The 25,361-nt window shown below is 46.0% G+C and overlaps 1 protein-coding gene across 5 annotated transcripts in view; it reads left to right on the plus strand.

The window, feature by feature from the left end:
- Positions 1-25,361, plus strand: part of ADIPOR2 (adiponectin receptor 2) — a 421,991-nt gene that overhangs the window by 91,011 nt on the left and 305,619 nt on the right. Inside the window, exon 1 of one of the 5 annotated variants that reach the window (XM_069628628.1) lies at positions 4,981-5,241. The exons of 3 other annotated variants lie outside the window; for them this stretch is intronic. The gene's annotated coding sequence lies outside the window, so the exon portion shown is untranslated. Of the gene's footprint in view, positions 1-4,980; positions 5,242-23,778; positions 23,798-25,361 lie in introns of those variants that run through there. One more of the 5 variants, XM_069628631.1, reaches the window with a different exon arrangement.

Below are 25,361 nucleotides of genomic sequence, written 5' to 3' on the forward strand. Positions count from 1 at the left end.
CTAGGAAAGGATACTTGACTTGTTAAGATGCCCAAACGCAACCAGACAGGCCTGTGCGTCATCCTGGATCTTTCCTACTTACGTCTTACCCCCCATTTTGTTCAAGAAGATCACAACAGTATAAATCAGTGAGCTCTCGGTTAAGGTGACTGACTCTTAGGTGGATGTGCATGATGCCTACCTCCGCCTTCTAATGTCCGAGCCACTTTTACTGGTTCCTTTTTGTTTCTCGCTTGCGGTCAGTGTTTCAGAACAGGGTGCTCCCCTTTGTGTTCAGTGTGGCTCCCAGGTTGTTAACAGAATGGATAGTGACAGCTAAACTCATTCTCCATGGGATGCATCTATACCCTTACCTAGACAAAGTGCTGGTCCTGGGCATCAGTCTGTTTGGGGGGGGGCAAGCCTTTTTGAGGCAACTCCTAGAAATTATTGTCCAATTGGGTCTCTGTGAACCTCTGGAAATCTTGACTGTTTCACAGAACCTGATTTGCATCGGTTGACACTGGTAAATGGCAGTGACCAGAGTCTTCTACAAGAGGAAAGGATTCAGGACATTTCATCAACCTTTGGCTGAATCATGACCGGATGACTGGTTGGTGGTCTAATTCGTCCCCTCTGTCCGACACCAGGCTCAGGATGAGATGTACACAACGCTGTCTGGCCTCTATCTGGAAACGGTCGCCTCAGCCTCAGAAAACTGTGATCCCTACTCTTAAATGCCTAAGGGACAATTTCCTGTGGTGGAGCGACCCAACAAATATTCAGGTAGTTTCCGTTTTCAGATCCAGATCTGCGAGGATTAAGACCACTTTGTCCTTCCTTGGATGGAAAGGCTAAAGATGCATATCAATGTCCTAGAGTTCTGGGCGATCTTAATGCTCTAAAGAAGTTCATGCAAAACATTGCAGGTGTTGTGGTCCACCACTTGGCAGACAACTGATCCAATGTTCTAGATTAGCAAGCAAAGGAGGGGGGACACAAGATCTCTGCAGCTGGCCTTTCTGGTAGTAGACCTGTGGTATTAGGATGTGTTACACATCATTATTCTTCAAACCATGCACCTCCCCGTCGAGAGAAACTAGGGGCAGGACTACCTCAGCCGGCAGGATTCTTGAATTCCATGAATGAGAGATATAACCTCTAGTTGTGCAGGACTGTTTTTCTCTAAGTGGGGCCACCCTCCAGTGCGCCAGTTCACCAAGTTTACCCTTTATGTGCATCATCTGGGGAGTGGTCCTAATTTATTCAGGAACCGCAATTTGCCTTCTGTGGGAAAGTGTGTTGCTGTATGCATTTTCACCATTCCCACTCAGGAGAATTTAGAAATCAATCCATGTGTCCATGATTCTAATGATCCCCTGATGGCCGCTTAGGGTTCTATTTTTCAACCCTCCAGAAGCCTCTCATCGGTCCCCTTGAACCACCTGCCCCAAAGGGTAGACATTCACTCCGATAGTCGGGGAATGGTTCTGCGCTCTTTACCCCCACACCTCTCCACTCTGAGTTTATTACCCTAGTTCAGAAGTATTTACTTTATAGTCACCTAAGCCTTTCAGACAATATGTGGATCTTCATGTTGACTAGGAAGCTGTCAGCGAGAGACCAGTACAAATGCAAAGCCACTGGTGCATCAATATAAATTGTAACCCCCGATCTTGCGAGTTGAATTCAATGCTCCTTCGATTCTGATCGGGCTTCCTCAGGAATATAATAGATGATCGTACCTACTTCCAGGTCTTGGGGGTAGGGGGGTGGTTGCGTGAGCTCTGGCAATAGTATTGGATAGCTAGAAGGACTAATCGTATAGCAGCATTTTCGACTAGCTCCTTCGTCGGTTTCCTCCTGTGAGGGCCCTTCACCGCTCATGGGACTTGAATCTAGACTTAGCAGCCTTTGCGCCTGTGGCCTCCTCAGATATCATCTTGGCTTCATGCAAGACTTGCCTGGTTTATGTCCCTTCTTTGGTGAGGTGGATTTGTAGTTCTATACTTTAGGTACTTCTGTGGAATTTGGTTGCATTTTCTGGGTAGCGTTGTGTCATTTTAAGTACATGCTTGTTATTCATATATATATTATCGTGAATTTTTTTTTTTTTTAAAAAAGGCCTTTAATTTGCATCTTTCTGAAATCTGACCATTTCGCCCTCTTTAAGGATGTTAAACTGGAGTCTACAAGCATTTCTGGAAAAATAAAAGAAAACCTGGAATAACACTCTCAGGGTGGAAAGTGTTCACTGGTCACTAGCCATTGGCTAGTGATATTTGACCTTTAGCGAGTAGGAAGTGGTTTCCTTTTTTGTATGCATAGAATTGAGGTGGCAAGTGACTTTTTATGGCTGCCTAGTAGCTTGCAACTTGAATTTTTACCCCCTGATTATCTCATTGTCTGGCTTCAGCTTCTTTATCTGGGAAGCCCTTGATACTATGTTTGGAAAACAAACTAATAAAGTAAATGGCCTGAACGTGCATATTGAAATGATCCGAGAATATGAGACTCTCTGACAGAATGCAATGGCAAGTGGAGTAGCTTTCATTTTATAGAACTTTACAAGTGGAGTACCCTAGGGCAGGGGTCTGCAACCTTTGGCTCTGCAGGTGTTTTGTATTACAACTCCCATCAGCCCTAGGCAGCATGTTCGATCATGGGAGTCATGGTCCAAAACATCTGGCGAGCTGCACTTTGCTGACCCCTGCCCTATGGATTAGTAGTGGCCCCAATATTTCTCCAACTATTCTTAAATAATTTTTCATGAAATGAGGGTAGGACACCGTACAGCTCCTGTAGCTTAATCTAAAATAGGAGCAAGGCTACGAATCTCAAAGCACAGGCTTCTCACCAGGCATAAAAAAAACTCGCCCCCTCAAGTCTACACATGCGCACAACACAGGATTTCTTACTCGCAAAGAGCCAATTATCACTAGCCATGGTGGTGATGAGCGCACATTTTGAGGACTTCTAGAACAATGGTGTTCGGCTTCTATGTATAATAACTAACAAGGACCTGGTTCTAAAGGGGAAGCAGCAACCTCGATACCGGCAGTTAATGTGGTTGCATTGCTAAAAATGGCACCTACAGTGATTGTGTCTAATGTGTGTCGTGGAGCAAGACAAGTTAACAAACTTGGATGTGTTGGAAAGAGCACACGTGGGAGGGGATACTGCACTCCTTTTCGGTGGTGAGCATACAAAGTTGCTAAACAGTTGTATAAGTGAAGGGTTTTACAAATGCCATTGAATTAGCTTTGTTTAGTTATTTTTCAAAAAAAGAGACTGAGTGGATTCAATATACAGTTTCATAGGAATGTTAACAAGATGGGCGTTCTTTATGTATGATAGCATATATGTAATATAAAAGAACGGATTAAATGGGGGAAATTAATCAACACAAGCTTTTGTATTAGACGCATGGAAAACTGGCAAGTGAGACAGGTGATCAGTGACAACACTGATAGTGTAGGTACTCCTAACCTTTCCTTCATACTTTTGAAACTTTCCATCCTACAGTGTTTTGCCCACAAATGTTTTCAGTCCTTTGATTTTATTTTATTTTTTTGTGAAGCAGTGTGTATCCGTGCATTTGGCCTAGGTTGCTTTGTTCCTTGGTCCTTTTTTCAGTGCGGTTGAGACTGTACATGTGTGACTCTACAGAGGTTCTTCTCAACCTTTTAGTTTATTTTTTCTGATTCTTTTTCTTCCCCTGTTCCCCTGGGTTTTCGGTGTCTGATCTCCCTCCACCGATGGCAGTGTTAAAGAGGTTTTCCTTCTGTGTGTCTTGCAACAGCACTTTGCGATATCTGATGCACGCTCACACCCATTTATCCTCTCTGTCTTGAGTATTTGGATCTGGATTTCCGTTGGGACTCTTACTGCTACTATCTCACACTTTCAGCACAAACTCTTGGCTACGGGATTCGTCAGTTGTGGAGTTTCTGGTAAGTCGGTGCCTTGTAATTGTCAATTTTTCAAAGACCAGCATAGACTAGTAAGTGACTTGCTATTCAGGGGTACCCGACTTGACACCTTTCCGGCGTCTGTCTGTTCCGGTAGGGACTACAGTGGTTCTAACGACAGAAATTACCCAGGGAACCCCTTTGGGGAACTAATTCAGCCACAGAGTGCCTTATTGTGGTTTCCAGTCAAGGGGCTAAGCATGCTAAGCATGCTATGAGCAGGGACGAGTTTCCCTACTCATCGGCTAACCTGACCGGGACAAACCCAGAGAATCCATCTTAAGGGGGTAAACGTTCTGGCTGCATCAAAGTAACCCAGATCGAGAGTAAACCTACCGGGGGCAACCCAGGGATTTCGTTTTTGGGGATTTAATCAAGTAGGCTCCGGTCTGCCAAGCCTCCGGTCTCTGAGGCTAAATTGTCTTCTAGCATGGGTTATGTTGCGCACCAGGGTGCGCCTGAGGTTCGCTCATCTCGTAGGACTAAATTGGATACTGAAGACTTGTTAGTTAATAATGTACTGCTTAGTTTTGTTTCGGTATGTTTCTCTTCTGCACAATATCCATCAGAGAACTTGAGTTGAACAAGCGCTGGTACATTTTGCCACTGTGATTGGAAGGGGTATGGGCTTTTGCATTTCAACCACTTGTTTTTGTGTTTACCACACTGCACTATTCTAACAAGCTTAGCGACACGCTTGTATATTCATCTTTCTGGAAATCATTGCAGCAGTAGCCGTGTTCGTGGATGTGTGAACTTGGACACACTGTTTGTTGGCGCTTGGATTTGAACTTCCACAGGGAGAGGCCTGGTGAACAGCTTGGTGGTGACCAAAGGCGTGTTGGCTGTGTCTGGATTGAGGGCGCGGGCATTCATGAGGAAGGAGACTTGAAGCCGTCTTGGTTGGAATTCGCTGACTGTCGCATGTATTCCAAGATACAGACGGCAGATGAGGGCCAACTGGCTCGTCCAGTTCTGATGCGAGTCAACAACTTGCAGGGATGTTCTGGGTGTGGTTGTTTTTGCAATCGCCCCCTTTCTCAGCAAATCTACAGTGGCGTGGCTGGCGTTGCTTAACGTCGGCTTTAAAAGGGACGCCCGCGTATCCGAGCGCTTTCGTCTTCAGTTGTAGCGCTGCAGTTGGAATTTGGATTCCCAGGAAAGAATCGGCTGCTTGTTTAATCGGCAATCTGCGCATTGCATCGCGGGCACAAGGCGGGCCCCTGAAGACTGAAGGAAAACCTGACTTGTGAACTGCGACCCTCACCGGCACCCGTACTTTGATGCAACCGTGAGTAGTGGCGCCTTCAGTATTTGCATTTGGTACCGTGCTGTGCGTCGGATAATCCGAACGTAACAGACGCAGCGACGTGGTGTGTCTTATTTCATTTTACAAGCCTGTAGTGTAAACCTGCAATGGGCACAGTTACATTAGCTTCACTGTTGGCCTCGAATTTGGGGTAAAAGGCCAGTGGCAACCAAGCTGAGAAACTGCAGGTTTATGTTGGTCAAAAGTGGCAACATTTAGTTCCCTTTTTAACGCGCCACTAAAGCACGAGCTGCTTCGAGTTAAAGACGCTTCCCGCCACCGCCATCTTCTGATGATGGATCTAGGCTAGGGGCGGCGATGAGTTGGCATCGGACTCTGCCACCTGCTGTACTTTTCCATCAGGCTTCTTATCAAAACAGCTGGCCCATGGAATGTGCAGCAGTCCTTCGCAATGGGACAGCAAGCCTGCTTCATAACTGCCAGGCATTCTAACTGCACGTCATAAAAGAGACACTACGAGGCGCAAGCAGGGTCAAACCAATAAGCCAGGCGTTTATATACAGAAAAGTATCTGTTTGATGAGAATAAAGATGCTTGAAGTGTGCTATTGTGTAAGACTGAGGAAATATCGGCAATACACTTGTTCAAGGTGAGGTATGTGTTTGGGGATGAGGCGGCGGCACCACAAATCATTTTCCTACATATGTTCAGGCTTTCCTTATACAAGTAAAGTAAAGAACCTCTCACACTTCGCGCTTTGCCAATATATACAATGTTGGTTTGCTGGTTTCGTTTATTTTCCAGTCGTAACTGGTGCAAAAAACAGCCAACACGTGTTTCGAGTAGATGTCTTTCTCAAGGCCAATAGGTTCTTATTTCAGAGTTGCCAGAGATCGCAGTTGAAGCCTTCTGTAAGGAGTCGGCTCCGGTAAGCTAAATTCAGGAAATTCAATTTGTCTCCCTCAGAAATAAAGTATAAAGATAGGTGTCCTGTAGGGATCTGCTCCGCGTGTGCTTTCCTTATACAGACAGCAAAAAGTGTAAATTGGAAAGCTTTGAATCAATCCTAAACTCTGGGCACCTTTCTAGGCTGTTGTTTTGGGACCAATCTTAGGCTTATCTGTCTTGCCCCTGCCCCCGTATGAAGCGGTCCAGGCCTCATGAATGGAATTAAAAGCAATCTTGGGTCTGGTCCAGTGAGCAAGCAACCCCAGACTGGTTTCGGCATGTAGGCTCCTTGCTCGCCATGTCTAGGCAATGAAGCCGCAACGAGTTGAGGTTGCCCAGTGTTTTATAATCTTGGCAGAGCAAGCAGTTGCGTGGGGGATCTAGCTCAGAAGGATCGGGCGACCCTCTGTCACAATCACTCCCTCCTCATGGCCAGCTACTCCTGCTTTCAGGATTCCGCCTCGACCCTGTGCCAAACCAAAAAGATGTCGATTGGAGGCGTGAGGATGCACGCACTGTAATGTATGTCCTCACTGCAATCTGAGAACCACGCAGAGGTCCGCTTGGATATGCTGCACTGATCAGCAGAGTCCATTTGAGATTGCTTTGCATTATGACTGCGAGAGAGCTATCTGTCTCCAGCCAGACCAAAACATGTGGGGCTTCGACTCCACAAAACACCTGGAAGAAACTGGAAATGCAACCTGCTGCTTTGACAGCACTTCTACCGGAATTCCTGTGGCCTTGCGACATGAGTTGCCACGTATTTGTATTATGCCAGGATAGTGGCTTGTGGGTGAGGAGATATTGAGAAAGGCCCTCCCAAAAACAAGGTTTGTGACTTCCTCAGAACTTTGCAGCGGCCAAAACTGCACGCCCTACCGTTCTGCAGACATGCACATAGCCCGAGCACTTTATGGGAGCTAGAAATTGAACTGACGCGTGCCTGCAACTTGTTTTTCAAACTGGCAAAATATGGGCAATTTGCAGATAACCGTGAATTACATCCTAGCCTTTATTCGAGCATTGGTAACCAGGGATGGCCTTCTTTATTTAGGATGGCCTAAGAGCACCCACAGCTGGTGTTAGAAGTACCTATCACTTTTGGCTACCTTACTTTCGACTAATGGTACATGGTACTTCCTGCTCACAAAGCGTCGGTGTTCATGTCAGTCTGTTGTCAATGGCACTCTGTTGTTCTTAGTGATGTCTGGAGAGACTGGTTACTACTCGGTGGCCCATGTTAAATCCGTTGCGTTATTCGTAGACCGTGAGAATGCCTGCAGATGGTTGGTCCCACTTTAAAACTGTCCCTTTAAAGTATATTATTCATTTCAGTTCATCTGTTTTTGGGCATTTCACATCCAAGATGGAAATGAAGGTTTGATTTGCCTGGAACGTAGCTCCCAGGTGTTGCGTCTCACTGGGGCATTCCCATCTACTAGGGAAGAAGGCGTTGGTCCATGTTGTGCTGCTAATCTAGGTTCACCATGAGATGCAAACTATAGCTTATTTACATTACATGTTGCCCATTAGCGTTGCACATTTCCAAAGTGGGGTACCGGGTGACTGGCTATTATAGCCGTTGGTGTGAAAGCTCTTCTAGCCTACCCGCAGGCGCTCGATATCTCATATCAATTTCGATCCCTGCCACATTGTTTCCTAGGCATTGCATGAAGCAGCAGCCATCTTGTTCAAAAGAGAACGCACACAACGAGGAAGGTCTTGGAGCAGGGCTATGCAACCGCACCTCTGTAGATGTTTCGGATGCTCTAGCAAGAAAAGCAAATGGCGAGAGGTCATGGGAGTTGTAGTCTGGGCGGGTCATTGGGCTGGATTTTCCCAGATCTGGGATCTCGGGTGTGGAATATCCATTTGAACCTTTCAAGTGTTTTGTGTTCTTGAACTGCTTCACACGTTGCAGAAACCGGGATTAGAACCCATGTAGATTGGATCAGGGCTGAGATACTTTCTCACAAGAACACTTGAATGCCTGGCCAGGATACATAGCTATGGACTTGCTTGCTAGGGTTGTATGCTGCAGACACTACAAGTACAGCTTTGTAGGTTGTAAAGGTGTGCACATTTTATATTTTGCGCAAAACATTATAGGAAATGCTCCTCCTGTTTGGGTTATTATTGTCCAGGTGTTTGTGATTCATTTCCTGAAAACCAAATGTTGGTTTATTGTGGCATCCCACAGTGAATCTTTTCCAGTACTAGCACTGGTGGTTGTCCAAAACATTTAGGGAGCCACAGGTTTCTGCACCCCCCGCCCCCTCACTGTCTTAATGGCTAGGGCGGAAATGCAAGGTATTGCATAAGCGAGATGTCGGCACTGATCGTGCTCACTTGTCCATTGTTTCATGTCCTTTTCCCTTTCGAGTGTTCGGATCCGTTTGGTTTTCACTATAGTCTCTCATGCTCCATTGCTTGCTGACAACCTTCACAGCACTACAGAAGGGTTGTTTTCTCTCTGCACGTTTTGTTTTATGTGATGTTTGGTCAAGTGTTTTTCTTGTGGTCGTTCACATGCCTATAAGCAATACCTCTTAAATCTGGGCTGGTGTGTGAATTATTGGGTATGGTAACACACTCGAGCCCCTTCATTCAGCTCGGCTGTCCACTGGCCTACAGGGAAATGCAGCGAGCCTATACAAAGCTGCCCTGGCCTTTTCTTGCCAGGGCTCGTCTTTGTAGGGGCGGGCAGGTGCACCTAATATTATTTGAACGATGCTACTGTGCAATAAACATCACATAAACACAGCTTTGAGAGCACGTGCCAAGTGGCTCTGTATTTTCTTGAAACCGTAAATGATGTTTTTTCAGAAGACTACACAGATGAACATATGATGGGCTCGTCACGGTAGGCAGATACTCCCAATTATTGTAATAAAATTGGAATCGACTGAATTTCGAATTTTTACATACTCCTAATTTCCGAAAAACATTTTAAAAAAGTTACTCAGTCTCCTTTAATTTCTCTGGTGCTCCTAGCTTAGTCAGGAGGAGAGGTGGACTATTCATAGGTTCCTATTACCACTTAACAAGGGTCCCCATGATAGTTAATCTCCGCGCTCCCCCACGCTTCAGGCAACTGCTGGCTAGACTCTGGTATCTTTGGAAACGGGTATGAAAAGTTCACATGGTACTGCCCATGCGTTTCGTAGCGTACATGGCTACATCATGCTGCCAGTTACCACACTCCCCAGTTTCTTCTTGAGGTTTACTAAATGATCCACAGGAGACAGGTAAGTTGATCTGCATGAAGTATTTTTCATATGAGGCTCTCCTGTTCAGGACTATGATTTGTCTCTCCTGAACTCTCACCAAACATATATTTCTGAGGCTTGTGGATCTGCCTAGATCACGTGTTTTGCATAGGCTGATATCTAGTGGTAGTCGCAGGGTATTACATGATTTATTTTCAAAACTCAAAAAGGGATGTCGACTGGGTGTGTCAGTAATACTATCCTTAGTATGACATCCACTGTACCCATGGTCCTTCACACGTCGAGGTCCCTCAGATTTTTTTTTCCGCCATCATGATAGGTCGATAATTTACAGAGTTTCTCAGGCTAACGCCTTTTGCTAGACAAAGTTTAACTTTAAACTTTCTTCCTATCCTTTCTTCAACCGCCCATCGGCAGCCGCACTACCAACTCCTTCGTAGAATTTCGACAGGCGGCAACATCGTCAATGACTACAACCGCCTCGACTATCAATGACTGCGGCCTTCCTAGACTCACCGGGCTTCGGTCCCTCATGGTAGGGAGAGTGGGAGGAGGTTTCGTACACTTTTTTTTCGTTGCTAGAGCATGCCTTTTCTGACCCCTATCTTCCTTTTCATCGCCGCACTGCCTTTCCTTTTCGCCATGGACAAAACTCCATTTAAATGTTGTCCATCCTGTAACAGAAAATGCCTCTCAAAGGGCACAAACAATGTGTGCAATCATTGTCTGCCGAGGTACCACCCCGAAAAGACTTAAAAGTCTTGCAAGCTTTTTAGGCCAAAAACACTAAAGGATCGTCGAACAAAGTGCTGGCCCGCTGACGCCATGCAGGGCAAAGCCTCTATAGCCGTGGTGGGGGAATCCCGTGAAGGCAGCATCAGTGTTCTAAGTGACCCCAGGGCGATCAGTCTCCTAAGGAACCCCATGTGTGTGCCCCTGAGGAGTTACCCAGCAGCAAAGGCATCCACACTTCACGCCACACTAAGCACACACCCCACGGCTCAACATTGACAAAGTCGTGGACCAGTTTGAGCCTTGTGGTGTCTAAGAATAGGCCATCTAAATTATCCCTGTCCTCTGGGCCATCGCGTTCGCCGCAGGACAGGTCTCGGAACAGGCGCCAGCGAGGCCCGTTTCAGACACCGTGCCTAAAAAGTCACTTCTTTCCTGCACTGAAGGACGTCCGTCGAAAGAGTTTCAACACCCCTTTCTATCATGTCCAAAATGAGAGACGCCCCCTCTCTAAAATCCTACATCACAGGGAGCCCACAACCTTGCAGGACACTTCTACCCCCTCCCCCAGTCTTCCCAAAATCAACTGAGTGGACCCCATAAAGCTTTGATATGATCATGAGGAGGATGTCCTGTTTTGTAAATTTTATGTACAGACACCCTGATGAATTTAGAAATCTCTAGGCCTTAACACAGGGATTAGGGGCAACCAGGAATGAACCACCTGCCAAGGTGCCTCATCTAGAAACCTCTCAGCCTAGTACCTCCAGCCAGGCCCGCTCCACTCCATTGGCTCTTGACCCCTCTTAAGACATCTATATTGTGACACCTCAGGTGAGTCAGGACCCCAGTTCCCAGGGTGACCAAGGAGACCAGTATGGCCAGGATCAATATTATGATGATGACACCTACAGCATCCAATCCCCAGATAACAAGGATCAACCGGTAGCTGATTCACCAACTGATAACCAGCTCCAATATAATGAGCTTCTTCTCAGGGCCGTACAGCATTTTCAAATTGGCACCCAGGAGGCACAGATCGACAATGATTTTGTGGAGGATATCTTTGGCAACAAGAAATATGCCACACAGTTAATCCCCCCTCTTGCAATCCATCCAAAGACACATACAGCCCTCCCTGCTTACACCCAACCTTACCAGGGCTGTCAACCCATGTATTGAAAAGATGTTTAGGCCTGCCCCCACTGACCCTCTGTACATTAGGGGTCAGCTCAAACCAGATTCCTTAGTTGTCACCACAAGAAAGAGAGCAGGCACACCTCTGGCCTCCTCGGAGGCCCCGCCTGATAAAGAAAGCAAGAAAATCTACACCTTTGGCAGAAAGGTGGCTTTCTCAGCTGCCTACGAAACTAGAATACCCAACAATACCACCCTTTTGGCTAGTTATAACTGCCTCAAATGGGACGAGTTGAAAAACAAATTGAAGCTCTTCAAGAGCCTCTAAATTCACAGCTCCTAAATACATTAGCAGATGGCAAGCAAGTGGCCAACTGCATCTTAAAAAGCAACTCAGATGCCGCATACAACACTGGCTGCATCATAGCCGAGGGCACATTGATAAAACGTCGTGCCTGGCTAAGGCAGTCTGGATTTGGAAAACGCAGGCCACTCTATTAAATATGCCCATTGAGCCCAATGCACTTTTCGGTAAGGCAGTTGAGGACGCTCTTAAGAGTGCCAAAGAAGAATATGATACCCTTAAGTCTCTAGGACAGCTTTCCAACGAGGCCTTTGTCCAAAGAGGGGTCTTTAATACCAGAAGGTCCTCAGCATAGTAACAGCAGTGACGAGTGGAATGGGGACCTCAAGAGTGGGAGAGAGCTTAGTGGAACAGCAGAGACACAGTAATAACAGTAGCAACAATGGAATGGGGACCTAGAGAGGAGTGAATTTGGTAACTGATATTAAACCAGTGACCTTGAGGAGAAAATGGCAAAACATATATCTCAAGTCATCTGTGGGTGTGTAGTTTTAGAAGTGTGCATCTCTGTGGATGGGCTATTTGTTGGTGTCTGGTTTTGTGTGTTGGGATGTCAAATTTACCTTACAAACTATAGGAGCAGCACAAATCTGATCACTGTCGATTGTAAACCAGGCACGGAAAAGCAAACTGGGCTTAATTCACAACCAAATGGAAGGACTTCTAGACGGCACAAACCTGAATTGTATAGACCGCCCCACAGTTACACTTGGACCCTACTCTAAAATGTATTTATATGGGTAAAGATTACCCACAGTGTTTGCTGGAAAAGAAAATACTTTAGGCTATCTTTTGTATGTGAACAATAGTTCCTGTTTGAAAGATCTGGTGGATGTATAGATGTAATTACTCTACCGGACTGAATTCAACAGTTTGAAACAGTTTGAAACAGTATATTAAGAGTTCCTTAAAGGTATTCTTCGAGTGCCCAGCATTTATTTCATCAACGTGTCATTGGTCATACATTGCAAACCTCAAACAAGAAAGATGTTTACCTATGCATTGCTACATGCAGCCCTTCTCCCCTGGCTTTACGACCACTAAATCATTAGCTAGGGTATTAAAGCTGGACTGCTTTTTTATACATTGGCTTGACCAACATGGTAGCAATCTGGTTACACTGCCAAAATCCCTTCTCAAGACTTAGTTGAATCTTGTGGGAGGAAGCCAAACTCCCAGTAGAATACCGGCCTTCTGCGAGCCAGCAAAAAAATACCCTATTGCTAACCTACAATGTGCAGAATGCTTTTTTATTAACATGACGGTGACTTTGTCTTGATTAGCTGAGGTCTGCTTTTTTTCACCTTGCTTATTTTTTGCCTGATTTCATTATATTCTACTTCACCCTCGATACATGCAAGATGTTCTCAGGACTGCACCCACTCTACTCTCTCATTCCTCTGTGAGATGCAGAAGCGTGACTAGTATCTGCATTCTGACAGGGGATTTCTGTGTTATTGGTAGTTTGTTGGTGCCACTGTATGGGGGCGGCTACCGGATGTAAGGACAATGAAAGATCACTGGCTAAACCTAGTCATGTGGTATTTAGATTCTTTATGCAGTCCTTGCTCTCCACCTTTTTCAAAGTCTTCCTTTGGTCACCACTCGACATTACCTTTTGGTCTCTGAAATTCCTTTCCTATCTATCCCTTTGAGATAGCTCAGGCTCGCCCCTTCTCTGTCTGTCACCTATGCGCTTTTCAGGGGCTCTGACCCTCTTTGCCAATCTCTCCTAAATTTGAGGTCTGTGCTTGTCTCGCTGTACCTCGGTCTGTCTCGCTCTGTTAGTTGGTCTGTTTCGCTCTATGTCAGTTGGTCTGTTTCGCTCTATGTCAGTTGGTCTGTCTCGCTCTACGTCAGTTGGTCTGTCTCGCACTATGTCAGTTGGTCTGTCTTGCTCTACATTGCTCGGTCTGTCGCTACGTTTCTCGCACTGTCGGTGCGTCTTTGCCCTCTCTCATTCTTAATGAATGGGACATTACATTTTAGCATCTGTCGGACAGAGCCCTTGCTTTGTCCCTTCTTCAATTAGCTCTTGCCTATAGTGAGCTGAGAGCAGGGATGGGACAGCAGACAGCAGAAACTGTCACTAAGATGCTGGATGGCAGCTATTGACTTGTCCTAGACACCAAGAGGTGTCGAAATGGAACGACCCCTGTGGTCTCCCTTGCTAGCCCTAAAGATTTTATTTAAAATAATAGTAATTTTTTTTGTAATGAAGTCCCGGCGCTGTTTCTGGAGTGTCTGGCTTTCTTGTCAGGACTCTTAAAAAACACAGGGTGTTCCACAAGTGTAACACTTTGAGCAGTGACCCTAAATAAGAAAGAATAGGAATAACAAATAATTCGTCTTTCTGGAATTCTATACAATAATTCTAAACTCATTAAAGGTATATTTCAGGCACACTTCAGTGGGTGAGTCACTGATTTAGTCTGTTCTTAAACATCTCAACTCAGCCTTTAATCCTTCTGAGGTCGAGAAAATGAGTACCAACACAGGTTGGGTGATATTGTATGCATGCATGCATATTTGTTCTATATAAAACACTTAAGCATAAGTGCTATATAATAACACATTATTATCATTTGGCCTTGGACATCTGCTTGCATTCACAGTAATTTGGTAATATGGGCTTATACACACTGATATTAACAATACATATGGTGATCCATTCGTGTATGAAATGTATATCACATTATAGTGCTATTGTAATCATATTTTTCGTAGTTTTCTTGGGAACAATGCTATGTAATGCCACTTCCTGTGTTGTCAAGGGGGTCAAAGGTCGTGTTTCATCGCTTCCTGTGATGTAACCTTTGGGTGGGGTCAAATGACAATCACTTCCTGTAATGTCATCAGAGGTCAAGGGTCATGTGATGTCACTTCCACTAACCCTGGCATTTTATTGAAATGACGTCCCTGCTTGGCTGGCTGTCCTTATCTCTTATCTGCTGACAAATATGTTCACATTAATCCAGAAGACTGTAAAGCAGTACACCTGTGTTCTTTTCCCCTGTCATAGTGAATTAGAAGACCTGGTTACTGGGGGCAGATGCAGCCGAGCACGTAGGCCATCAAACATACTGATTAAAATACCGTGTCCTGAAATGACCAAAGGTGCTTTCATTGGAAGGCAGCTATCTGAGGAAATGCAATGTGATTGCTGGTACAAGGTGGCACAGCCACGAATCGTCAAACTTTGGTCAGGATCTGTATGGGAAATGTTTATTGGCCCCCCATCAAGGATGGGCACTTGTGAAATGCAGCAGAATGCCCTCTGACAGTGCTTCATACTGGCTGTGTGAAGCTTTAAAGATGGCAGCGGCACGCTCGACTGGCCAATAGGGCAATTTCAGAACTAAAAACGCAAAATGCTAGTGTGGGCCACTTTTATGCCCAATGTGGGCCATTTTGAGGAGTTATTCTCTATGCAGATAGTAGTTTTGACCAGTGATGCTGAATAAATATTCTTTAAAATACACAATTTGCATCACATTTTATCAATAAACTCCCCCCTTCTGTACTATTCAAAGAGTCTGTCACAAAAGGAATGAATTGCCATTTGCAACTCTGGGCCACTTTTTCATTGATGCCCGAGACAGGGGCCCTTTTTGGACATATGACTTCACTGTAAAGGAAGGCTTCCTTTGGCCTAGCACCATGGCTCCACATTACTTACTGCAAATCCAACCCTGATGCCCTTGCTTCCCCATCTTTCTGAAGTCCGGTCTTCGGTTCAAGTTCGCACTTCATTGCACGCCATCTCTATTGAGAAAGCCTTCACAAGCTTCTGCTTTAGAGTACCGATATCGTGCACGTTCCTGTATGCCTTCTTGCACCTCCCTGTGTTCTCATACTGACCAGGCAGCTGAGCACAACAATTTGGTTTCATATACCTCACTTGTGGGAACGTCACTCTCATTGCCCTGCATGGAATCCCTTCTTGCCCTCTGTTCCTGCTCTAGACTCCATGAAATCAAACTATTGCAACCACCTTGTCTTTGCGCCTCCACGCGCATCTTTCTAAACTATTCACACCCCTCCAGACCTTGCTTCCCCTACCCATGGCTCATGCCATCTATACCCACTTCCAGGGCTTTAAGCGGGACTGGGCTGGCCACGGCAAAGCCCGTCAGTTTCCAAAAACAGTCCTTTTCGTGGGACACTGACCGAGCTCCCTCAGCCGTGATTTAACATAACCGGTGTATTTGTAAAGCGCGCATTCACCCCCTTAGGGGCATCTTGGCGCTAATAATGGATGTTTGTTATCCAACTTAATGGTACTCATTTTATCGACCTCAGAAGGATGAAAGGCCGAGTGGACTTGCCGTGAATCGAACCTGTGACGATGAGGTCAAGCACAGGCCTGTAGTGGATGCATTAGTCCACTGTGCCACAGATCTCAGCGAGAGCCTGTGGGGTGGGATAGGAATGCTTGAAAGGAAAGACAGCCAGCACCGGAATTCCACATAAAAACTCTCTAAATGTGTGTATGTATGGTCACCTTGCTGGTAGAGTTTTATCATAAATTAAACCGAAAAGCCAGTGAACATTCTGTACCCTGAAGGGTTCACTCTTGACTCATGGCCAGCTACTTGTCTTATCTAAACATTGTGTTTGTTCTTCTGTTGCTAAAATGTTCTTTAATATTATGCTAGGCACCAGCAGTTGGTGCTATGTGGTGTTCTCCCCCTGCTCGTGGTGCTGTGCCGGGTGATTGTGATTTCAGGGGTGGCTGAAGATGTCAGGAATAAAAAAAACTCTTTGAGATCTGTCTGTGGCCAGCATAAGCACTTTTAAAGTCAAGCAACCTTTTAGTTTGAGAAGACTCCTGCCTCTCTAGGAAATGGGTGCATCCCATCAGCCGTGCCTTGCAGGGAGTTAATGGCTTCACATTACCACGGGACATGGACAGAGGGCAGGGGAGCAGAAACACCCCAAGAGCTATTCAGCACCCGAGGCCTAGTTCATTAATTTGCAAAATGAAGGGGATTTACTCACTGATTCAATTGCTTATATCCCAAGTCAGAAAGTGATTGGCAGCAGATTGCTTGGAAACTGAACCAAAGGGACTTGTGTGCAGACTGGACGAAAAACTGACCACTGGAGTCCATGTTGGGGGGGAGAGGGGGGGAATCAAGTACATGCACAGTGTCGTGGTGTATTATGTATATATAGATGCCATCTACTCCTCCTTTAGGCCATGCCCAGCACAATTGTTGCCATGCCCGTTCCAGAGCACACCCTCGTTTTTCTTTAATACAACTGCACTTCTCAGCTGATGTCTTTGCTTGCTATTTCTCTGAAGATTTTCAAAATCAGACAGTCTGCCCTCTCCTCTCTTCCCCCTATCTCTCCCTTCCCACCTCTCTCTCCCTTCCCACCTCTCTCTCCCCGCTCTCTATCCCCTTCTCTTCCCCCTTCTCATCCCCCTTACTCTTCTCACTCTTTTCCCCTCTCTATCCCTTCCCATCTCTCTTCCCCTCTTTCCCTTATTTCTCTTCCCCTATCTCCCTCTTCCCATCTGTTCCCCACCCTCTCTTCCCCTCTCTGTCTTCTTCTTTCTCTTCCCCTCTCTATCTTCTCCTTCTTTCTCTTCCCCTCTTCTGCTCCCACCCCCCCTCCCTCCTCCCCCTCTCTATCTTTCCTTTCATTCTCTTCCCCACTCTCTCTCTTCCCGTCTCCCCCTCTCCCTCTCCCTGCAATACATGTACACCTATAGTTGCTACCCTATCCTCATCCACCCCCAAGCCCCCGGCATAATTTGCACCCATTGTCTGGTATTCAAACCCATCTTGTGCACCTGCTGACCTGTTCGTGTGACTCCCACCCAGGCTTGGACCCCCAACCTGCTCTTTTCTTTCTCCTCTTCAACCTGTCACTTAATGCTCGTCTCTTCCAAACTAGCTTTAAGGTGGTGCTCTGATCACCCAGCCAAATATGAACCTGTTGCCCTTCTCCCCACTCCACCAGGGCTCTGTACCATGTGATGTATAACTGCATCCGAGCCTACCTGCAACCCCTCCAATGTGTATTCCTCAGCAGTTACTCCATGTAATCTGCACTCACCCTGCCACACTGATGCTCACCGTTCGAAACATTCTTTCATTCTCATCCTCTTCAATCTTTCTGCCACTTTCAGCATTGTTGCTAATCCTTCCCTTCGTCTTATTCTCTCTAACCTTGGCCACCAGGACACAAAGCTTGCTTGAGTGCGGTCCACTCATGAGCCCCCTTGCATCACTGGGACCTCCCCCGACACCCGCCATCCCAGTAGGTGTTCTGCTAGGGTCAACCTTTGGCTGGCCCCTTGTCACACACTGTGCTTCCTTTCTTCATAATCCCCCCCCCCCCCCTTCTGCTTCTCCTATTACCCATTTCCCGATGACACACAAATCGTTTTCTCTTTGCCCCTCTTCTCTATACCTTCTGTCAATGGGTGGTACTCTGACTAATGCCCACTCTTCCAAAACAGATGTTATCTGCCCTTCTACACTTCTCAACCCACTCCCAGATAGTGATCTTTAAATCCAGCTGCCAGAATATATCAAAATCCCTCCCCACCTTACTGTTCATGCAACTAAAAATCTGATCGCCACACTTGTCCTCAGGCTGGACTGCTGCTCCAGTCATCTCATGGGACTGCCCACCCCCTTCCTTTGCCCCCCCACAACAAAGTTCGGAACATTGCCACCTGCGTTCTTAGCAACCTTCTTTGGACCTGGCCCTCCTTTGCTCATCTCATCTGCATGAAGGAGTTTTTCATGCACCACTCTTCCCACTTCAATGGATTTAAAAAACAGGAAAAGTAGTTTAGTGTACGCCATACCTCCAGATAGCTATCCGTCTGATGCTGCTCTCCTCCTTGCACTCTGTAATCCAGGATCTGCTTACTGCTTTGTTCTCCACCCAACTGGTGCTGCATCTGCTACTTCCGCCTATGTCATGCACTCCATACTGTTGGGACTAGTAGAGCAATTTCCAACAGAATAATATTGGTAATCCTGAACACTTGGTCACAGAAGCACACCTCGAAGCTCTGACCTCGCCTTGTCAATCCCTTCCTCTGTGGTGGATGAACTGCAGCCTCCATCTTGCGATGTGACTTTCAAGCCCCTTTTTTCATTTCTTTTACTCGCACTTTAATGGCTCATCATTAAATGTTTTCCTCTCTGGCATCAGGGCAGTTCTCGGTACATGCCTGGTAAATTCAGATTCAGTTCTTGTGTCATCTGTGACCAGAACGTTCCTGTGGTGGACCCCTACTCCCTTTGTTTGGAATGCTTCAGACCCGACCAACGTTGGGACTGCTGCTGGTCTTGCAAACCCTTCCAGTCCTGTCACTCGCAGGCCTCCTCATCAACTCCAGAGTTTCATGGATCACATGCGGTGACCACAGCTGAGTGATCTTTCTTCCTTGGGCACCCTGTCCTGGCAACTACTCTCCTGGTGTCGCTTGGGCAGGGACGGATCTTGGTGGTCCTTAGCTTGGCTGGGGAACCCAGAATTTACCCCCCTTTTGGATTTGAACAGAAATGGTAGGACTTGAAATCTGGACATTTTTGTATTTGTATTTCATTCATGTTTTATTTAGCGCCTTAAGCCAAAATGCTGTACATAGGAAAATAAATGTATAAACAATTAAAATCCAGTGAACAATCACAGAAATATTTTGAAGCAGATGGTATTTCAGCGAACCAGGTAACAAAGAGTAGATGGAAATGGAGCAAAGAAAAAGCAGAAGAGTGGTCCAATATAGAGGAGCAAGAAGCTCAAAGGGACGAAAACAAGACTGAGTACACAGGGGACGAGGAGCCAAGAGTAAAAAAGTGAGGAGAACAAACAGAGCATGCAGGGATATAGAAAGATATTAGTGCAGCAAGATAGCTGGGAGCAAGACCACAAAGAGATTTAAATACAAGACAAAGAAAGTTACATTTAATTTGAGAATGAAAAGATAACCTACCAAGTGTTTAAGAGATACAGCAATAGAGTCCAGCGTTGAGAGAAGACACAAAAGATGAATGGAAAGGTTGAACACTGATTTAAGTGGGGCAAGATGAGAGTTGGGGAGGCTAAATCGGACAGAGTAGCAAAAGAAAGTTGAGAAAAAATGGAGGAGATTAGAAGTTTGGATGCCTGAAAAGTAAGAAACGGACAAGCTTTATGAATATTATAGAGGTGGAAGCAACAAAACGGCAGTTAGTGAGATGTGGTGAGAAAAGGAGAGATTTGTATCAAAGTAGAGATTACGACCTGTGGATGAAATTGAAAGGTGGAAAGGATATAAAAGAGGGTGTAAGATGAGGAGAAAGATTGTTTGCAGGGAAAAACAGTACCTCAGTGTTTGTAGTATTAAGAGTGAGATAATGGGAGGGCATCCAAGATTTGATTGCAACCAGGCAAGCAGAAAGATTAAGGTGGATTTCAGGGGAGAAAGAGGAGAAGGAAAAAAGTAGTTGGGTGTCGTCCACATAGAAATGGTGGGACAACCCAAAGGAGGAAATGACAGCCACAAGATGTGATGTGTAGAGCGAGAATAGAAAAAGGCCCAGAACTGATCCTTGAGGTACACTGTGGGCAAGCGAGAATGATTCAGAAGACTTGCCCGCCCAAGAAACCGAACATTTTCTGTTAGAGCGATAAGAATGAAACCAGGATAGAACATTACCTGAGAGGCCAAAAGAAAAAAGTGAGGCTAGGAGTAAGGAGTGATGAACCGTGTCAAAAGCCTGCCGATAGATCTAGAAGAATAAGGAAAGATGGATGTTTGCACGCCGAAAGGAGAGAGTTCAACACCAAAAGGAGGCAGTTTCTGTGGAATGAAAAGGACAGAAACCAGATTGAAATTTTGGGATAACAGAAGAATCAGAAACAAAGGTGGAGAGCTGAGAATAGACCAGCATTTCTAGAAGTTTAGAGAGAGAGTGCAATAGAGAAATAGGAGGCGAAATTTGAGACAAGCAAAGGATCAGCGGTGGGTTTCTTCAGAATTGGAATAATAGAAGTGTGCTTAAATAAATTGGAAAAGGTAGAGCGACAGATATTGAAGAAGGAAACAAGTGGTCAAAGCCACCATATCCAGGTGGGTGGTTTCTTCATACTGGAGTATTCTATACTTCAATGCCTTCCACTTCCTCGAATGAGCTGTGACTGCTTCAGTGACTTTCAGAGACCTGTTCCCCTTGGAAGATCTTTACAAAGTCGGCAAGTGGCCTTTCCCTACTGGACACGCTTTCTGCAAGCACTGCTCTCTCAAAGCAAGTTCAAGAGCAGATGCAAGGTTTGCCTGTTTGGTTTTGCAAGGCCTCTTTGGTTAGACTTACCATCTGCTATTTGTGATTCTCCCTCATCGCTGTTGCTTAGCAGCCTCCCAGGAACATGGAGGAAAGAGGATGGGATGTAAGAGTATGGAGGTTGCCATAGTGACTACTGTTATGCTATGGCCATAGTCCCCTGTCCGGTCCACCATCCATCCCCCCCCCCGCCCTCCCTAACGTGTTCCGCTTACTATTAACAGGGGCAAAAATGCCAAGTTGCAAGGCGCTAACCAGCCATAAAAAGTCACTTGCCACCTCCTTTCTATACATACAGACCGCACACCAAGGCTTCCTCGCCAAGAGTCAATTATCACTAGCCAATAGCAAGTGCACATTTTGCACCCTGCTACTAACATCTGATGCGGAAGAGACATGCAGTTGGGAGCCGAGAAGGGCCTGAGAGATGGGGGCAGCACCCATCATGCCTATACTTTTCGCTTCTTTTCTAAATTCTGCTGCACAGAGTGCTCAGATCAGAAAGGGACAAGGAGTACAATAGTAACTTTGATGAGCAGTTTCCTAAACAAACCCTCTTTCAGCCACCCTGAGTATTTGGAACCACCTTTCTTGGAGCCACTTTCTCGGCTTGAGTCCTGAGCCTCATATTGCCTACAATTGTTTTCTATAGGGCATAGAGAGGTCTTCTGTATATTTATATTTTAAATTTGATCTACATAAGCAGAGTTCCTGTTATCTACACTAGGCTTGATGTCCATGATAACTCCACCTCGTTAAAGGAATTCTTCCTTTCCTCCAGAAGCTCAATGTCTCTAGAGCTCTGGTCCTCTCTAGGCTAGACTACTGCAATAGACCTTTTCTTAATCTACCCTCTTCTTCTCTACGGCCCCTCCAGGTAATCCAGAACAGGACTGCAAGACTTTTCCTTGGCCTCAAGCCCAGAGACCGCATCTCTCCAGCCCTAAAAACTTTCCACTGGCTCCTGATTGCTTCAAGGATAAAATTCAAATCCCTCTGCAGCATCCATAAGGCTGTCTGGGGCCAGGGACCACGCTATCTACAACTGGCTTGCACTAAATTCTCTCCCTCCAGATCTTTACGCTCCTCTGGCACCAACTCTCTGTGTGTCAAAGGCTTCGCTAAACAGCGAGCTGGTGGCCGATCTTTCCTCGGCAGGCTCCCTCCTATGGAACAGCCTCCCCCTTCCTCTTCATCTTGAGCCGGATCACCCCAAATTCCAGAAGCTCCTCAAGACCTTCCCTTTTCCCTCCTCCTTCCCTTCCTCTCTACTCTGCTAGTCTCGGAAGGATAGCTCGGGGGCAACAGGCTCACCATGGAAGCAAGACGATGCAGAGCGACACAGGTTCGATCCCTGGGTCCACGCTTGGAGACCTCTGGGTATTGAGGGCGTTATAAATAATCAATTATAATAATATAATAATAAAACCCCACAGTTGCTGAGATTGGTGACCAGGCCACTTATGTGTCCTCCTGGATCCTGGCTTCCCACACCCAATCGTCTTCAGCCTCCGCCCGCTGCCAGCACTTGCCTTGGCATCTACTGGCCTATACCACCATAGTCGTGCACTTAGCTGACCAAGTCACTTAACAGCTTCCTACTCCGTGGCACTTTACTCTTTGGTACACCGAGCACTTACCCCCCACTCCCTCATCCCTTCTCTCTCTCTGCACGTGCACATTCTGAATGCTCACAAGGCCTAGTAGGCCCACCTATATCTTTCATTGTCATATCTGCTTTCTTTCCCATGTTCCCTCCCTGTTGCCTTGTAGGCGCTTTGAAACACAATTTACTTGATGTATAAGCACCTTACACATGCGCATTAAATAAATAATGTGGAATTTTTGCAAGCGGTATACTGGAATGGTGTGAACTGGGTGCGGATTGGAAAGTTACTCTGAATGTTAAACTTGCTCGGAAGGACGAAATTGAAGATTACTCGAAATGGCAAGCTTGCAGGAAGACTACATGTACACTTTCTGTCAGCTAGGTTTCAATACATTTATGAAATATTGAACCCTTTTGACACCTTATAGTCTCATTGCCACTTTCATTATTTTTATTTTTCTAATAACTCTGCTTCCGAGTTCCTGTTGCATTCAAATGCCACTTCTCGATCATTGTAAAGACCCCATCAATGGTTATACTCTACCTGATGCGATGGGCTTACGTGCGGTGCTCCTGTGAATTTTAGCAAATGTTTGTCCTGAAGGAAACCAGGCTCTGACTGCGAGCATCTCAGATTTGCACTTGATACCTTGGGCCAGGCAGATTCACAAATCACACGACTGGAGCAAACTGCAGGTGCACGCATTAAGATGCCAAAAGAGCAGAACGGCTCGGGTTTTAGCTTTTGGTAAAAGGGGGCAGGTGGAGATCGGTGATGCTCACTGGAATTGCCCAATGTTGCTCTGGTTCAAACCTTTGGACATTTGGCCAAACAAAACAAACTTGGGCAGAATTTTGCACAATGGTGTCCGTCTTCCTATTTGCGGTGCCCTGTGGGCTTTCTAGTGCCAGCACACCTGGAACCGGAAGGTCAACCGTCTCCCTCTGCGTCCTTAAGGTGGACTTTGTGTTGTCGTGTTTTATCTTATCTTGCGGTCATGTCACTCTTGGCGCTGGGGTGGCCTGTGGGCTGGGTTCTGATGCTTACAGTGAAGCTGCTTTCTTACACAATGAGAATTCCTTTTGAGCAGGAAACCGTTAAACGCGGTCTCTCCTTTTTAGCTCCGGGCAGGTTTGTCTCTGATGTTTTGGCGAGCTCTGCATTAGTCGAGATTTGCTACTCCGTTCTGTTTTCCGTCTCCAACTTCAAGGTTGCTGAAAGGACTAGATCGGAAGCGCTGGAGATTTGAGAGTGAAGGTGGGTGCCGCGTTCCTCTCCTCCCTCTAGACTTCCATCGACTCCGTGTATGGGTTTTTAGGGGAGTATTTTAATGTTGGGCTGACCTGTAATTGGTCACCTTGGATCTGACAAGGAGAAATCTTGATGGATTTACTTTGCTTTATTCTTTCGAGGTCCCGAGTGCTATTTTGCAAATACTACGTGTTCCTTCCTATACTGTTATGCTTTTTTCTCCTCGCATCTTAAGAGCTGCTTTCATTGTAAAACCTTTTTTTCTCTCCTAGAAAATCACTTGTTAATGGTTTTTGCTCTCTTGTCCTCGGTTGTTTTGTTGAATAGTTTTGATGCCTTTGATGCCTGGGATCTTCTGGAAAATGTGGTTTGTGTCTTGGAGTGGCTGCAGCATACTGAGGAGCTACCCTCAACATATGATATTGATTTTGAATTTGTATGACCATTTGACCTTTAGTTATACTGCTTTGTGCATCTTGAAAGGTTTCATCCTCCACATATTGCAATACTTGAGTCTCACCAGGATAATGGCACAGTGGCTGGATTGGAGGCTTTTGCACTGCAGAAACCTTCTGAATTGGATACTCTGCTTAGGCACATGCATGGTGCACGCTAACCGCTCCACTACACTACTCCTTTAGATTGGCTACTGTGCTTGGGCATGCATGGTGCACGCGACCCGCTCCTCTACACTTCTCCTTTAGATTGGATACTCTGCTTAAGCACAGGCATGGTGCACGTAACCCGCTCCTCTACACTTCTCCTTTAGATTGGATACTCTGCTTAAGCACAGGCATGGTGCACGTAACCCGCTCCTCCAAACTTCTCCTTTAGATTGGATACTCTGCTTAAGCACAGGCATGGTGCACGTAACCCGCTCCTCTACACTTCTCCTTTAGATTGGATACTCTGCTTAAGCACATGCATGGTGCACGCTAACCGCTCCACTACACTGCTCCTTTAGATTGGCTACTGTGCTTGGGCATGCATGGTGCACGCGACCCGCTCCTCTACACTGCTCCTTTAGATTGGCTACTGTGCTTGGGCATGCATGGTGCACGTGACCCGCTCTACTACACTGCTCCTTTTAGATTGGCTACTGTGCTTGGGCATGCATGGGGCACACGGCCCGCTCCACTTCACTGCTCCTTTAGATCGGCTACTGTGCTTGGGCACGTGCATGTTGCGCGCGACCCGCTCCACTCCTCTTCTCCCGTAGGCTTCACGAGTCCGTCCTTTTCTTTGTGCTTCCAGAACGGACACCTTTGATCTTTGGTATTTTTGTTTCCCACTCTCCCTCCATTTTTTTCTCTTTTCTGTACAAACGCTTCTTTTCCAAAGAGCATTCATTCTGTCCCTCTATTACCGGAACTACAGCACTCGTGATACCCCTCAGTATTTCTGTGGCCACCCTGAAGAAAAATGCAAAGAAAAAATGCAGCTGACACCCCTTTATTATTGAATTGTTTTTTTTTTACCCTTTGGCTGCCTGCCAACAAAGAGCGCCCCAAGAATGCAACCTTGGAATGTGTTTTTGTATAGAATGCACTACCTTTAGCTCCATGTTATA

This window comes from Ambystoma mexicanum, chromosome 12 (assembly GCF_040938575.1).
Source record: "Ambystoma mexicanum isolate Mex_15411 chromosome 12, UKY_AmexF1_1, whole genome shotgun sequence".
NCBI lineage: Eukaryota > Metazoa > Chordata > Amphibia > Caudata > Ambystomatidae > Ambystoma > Ambystoma mexicanum.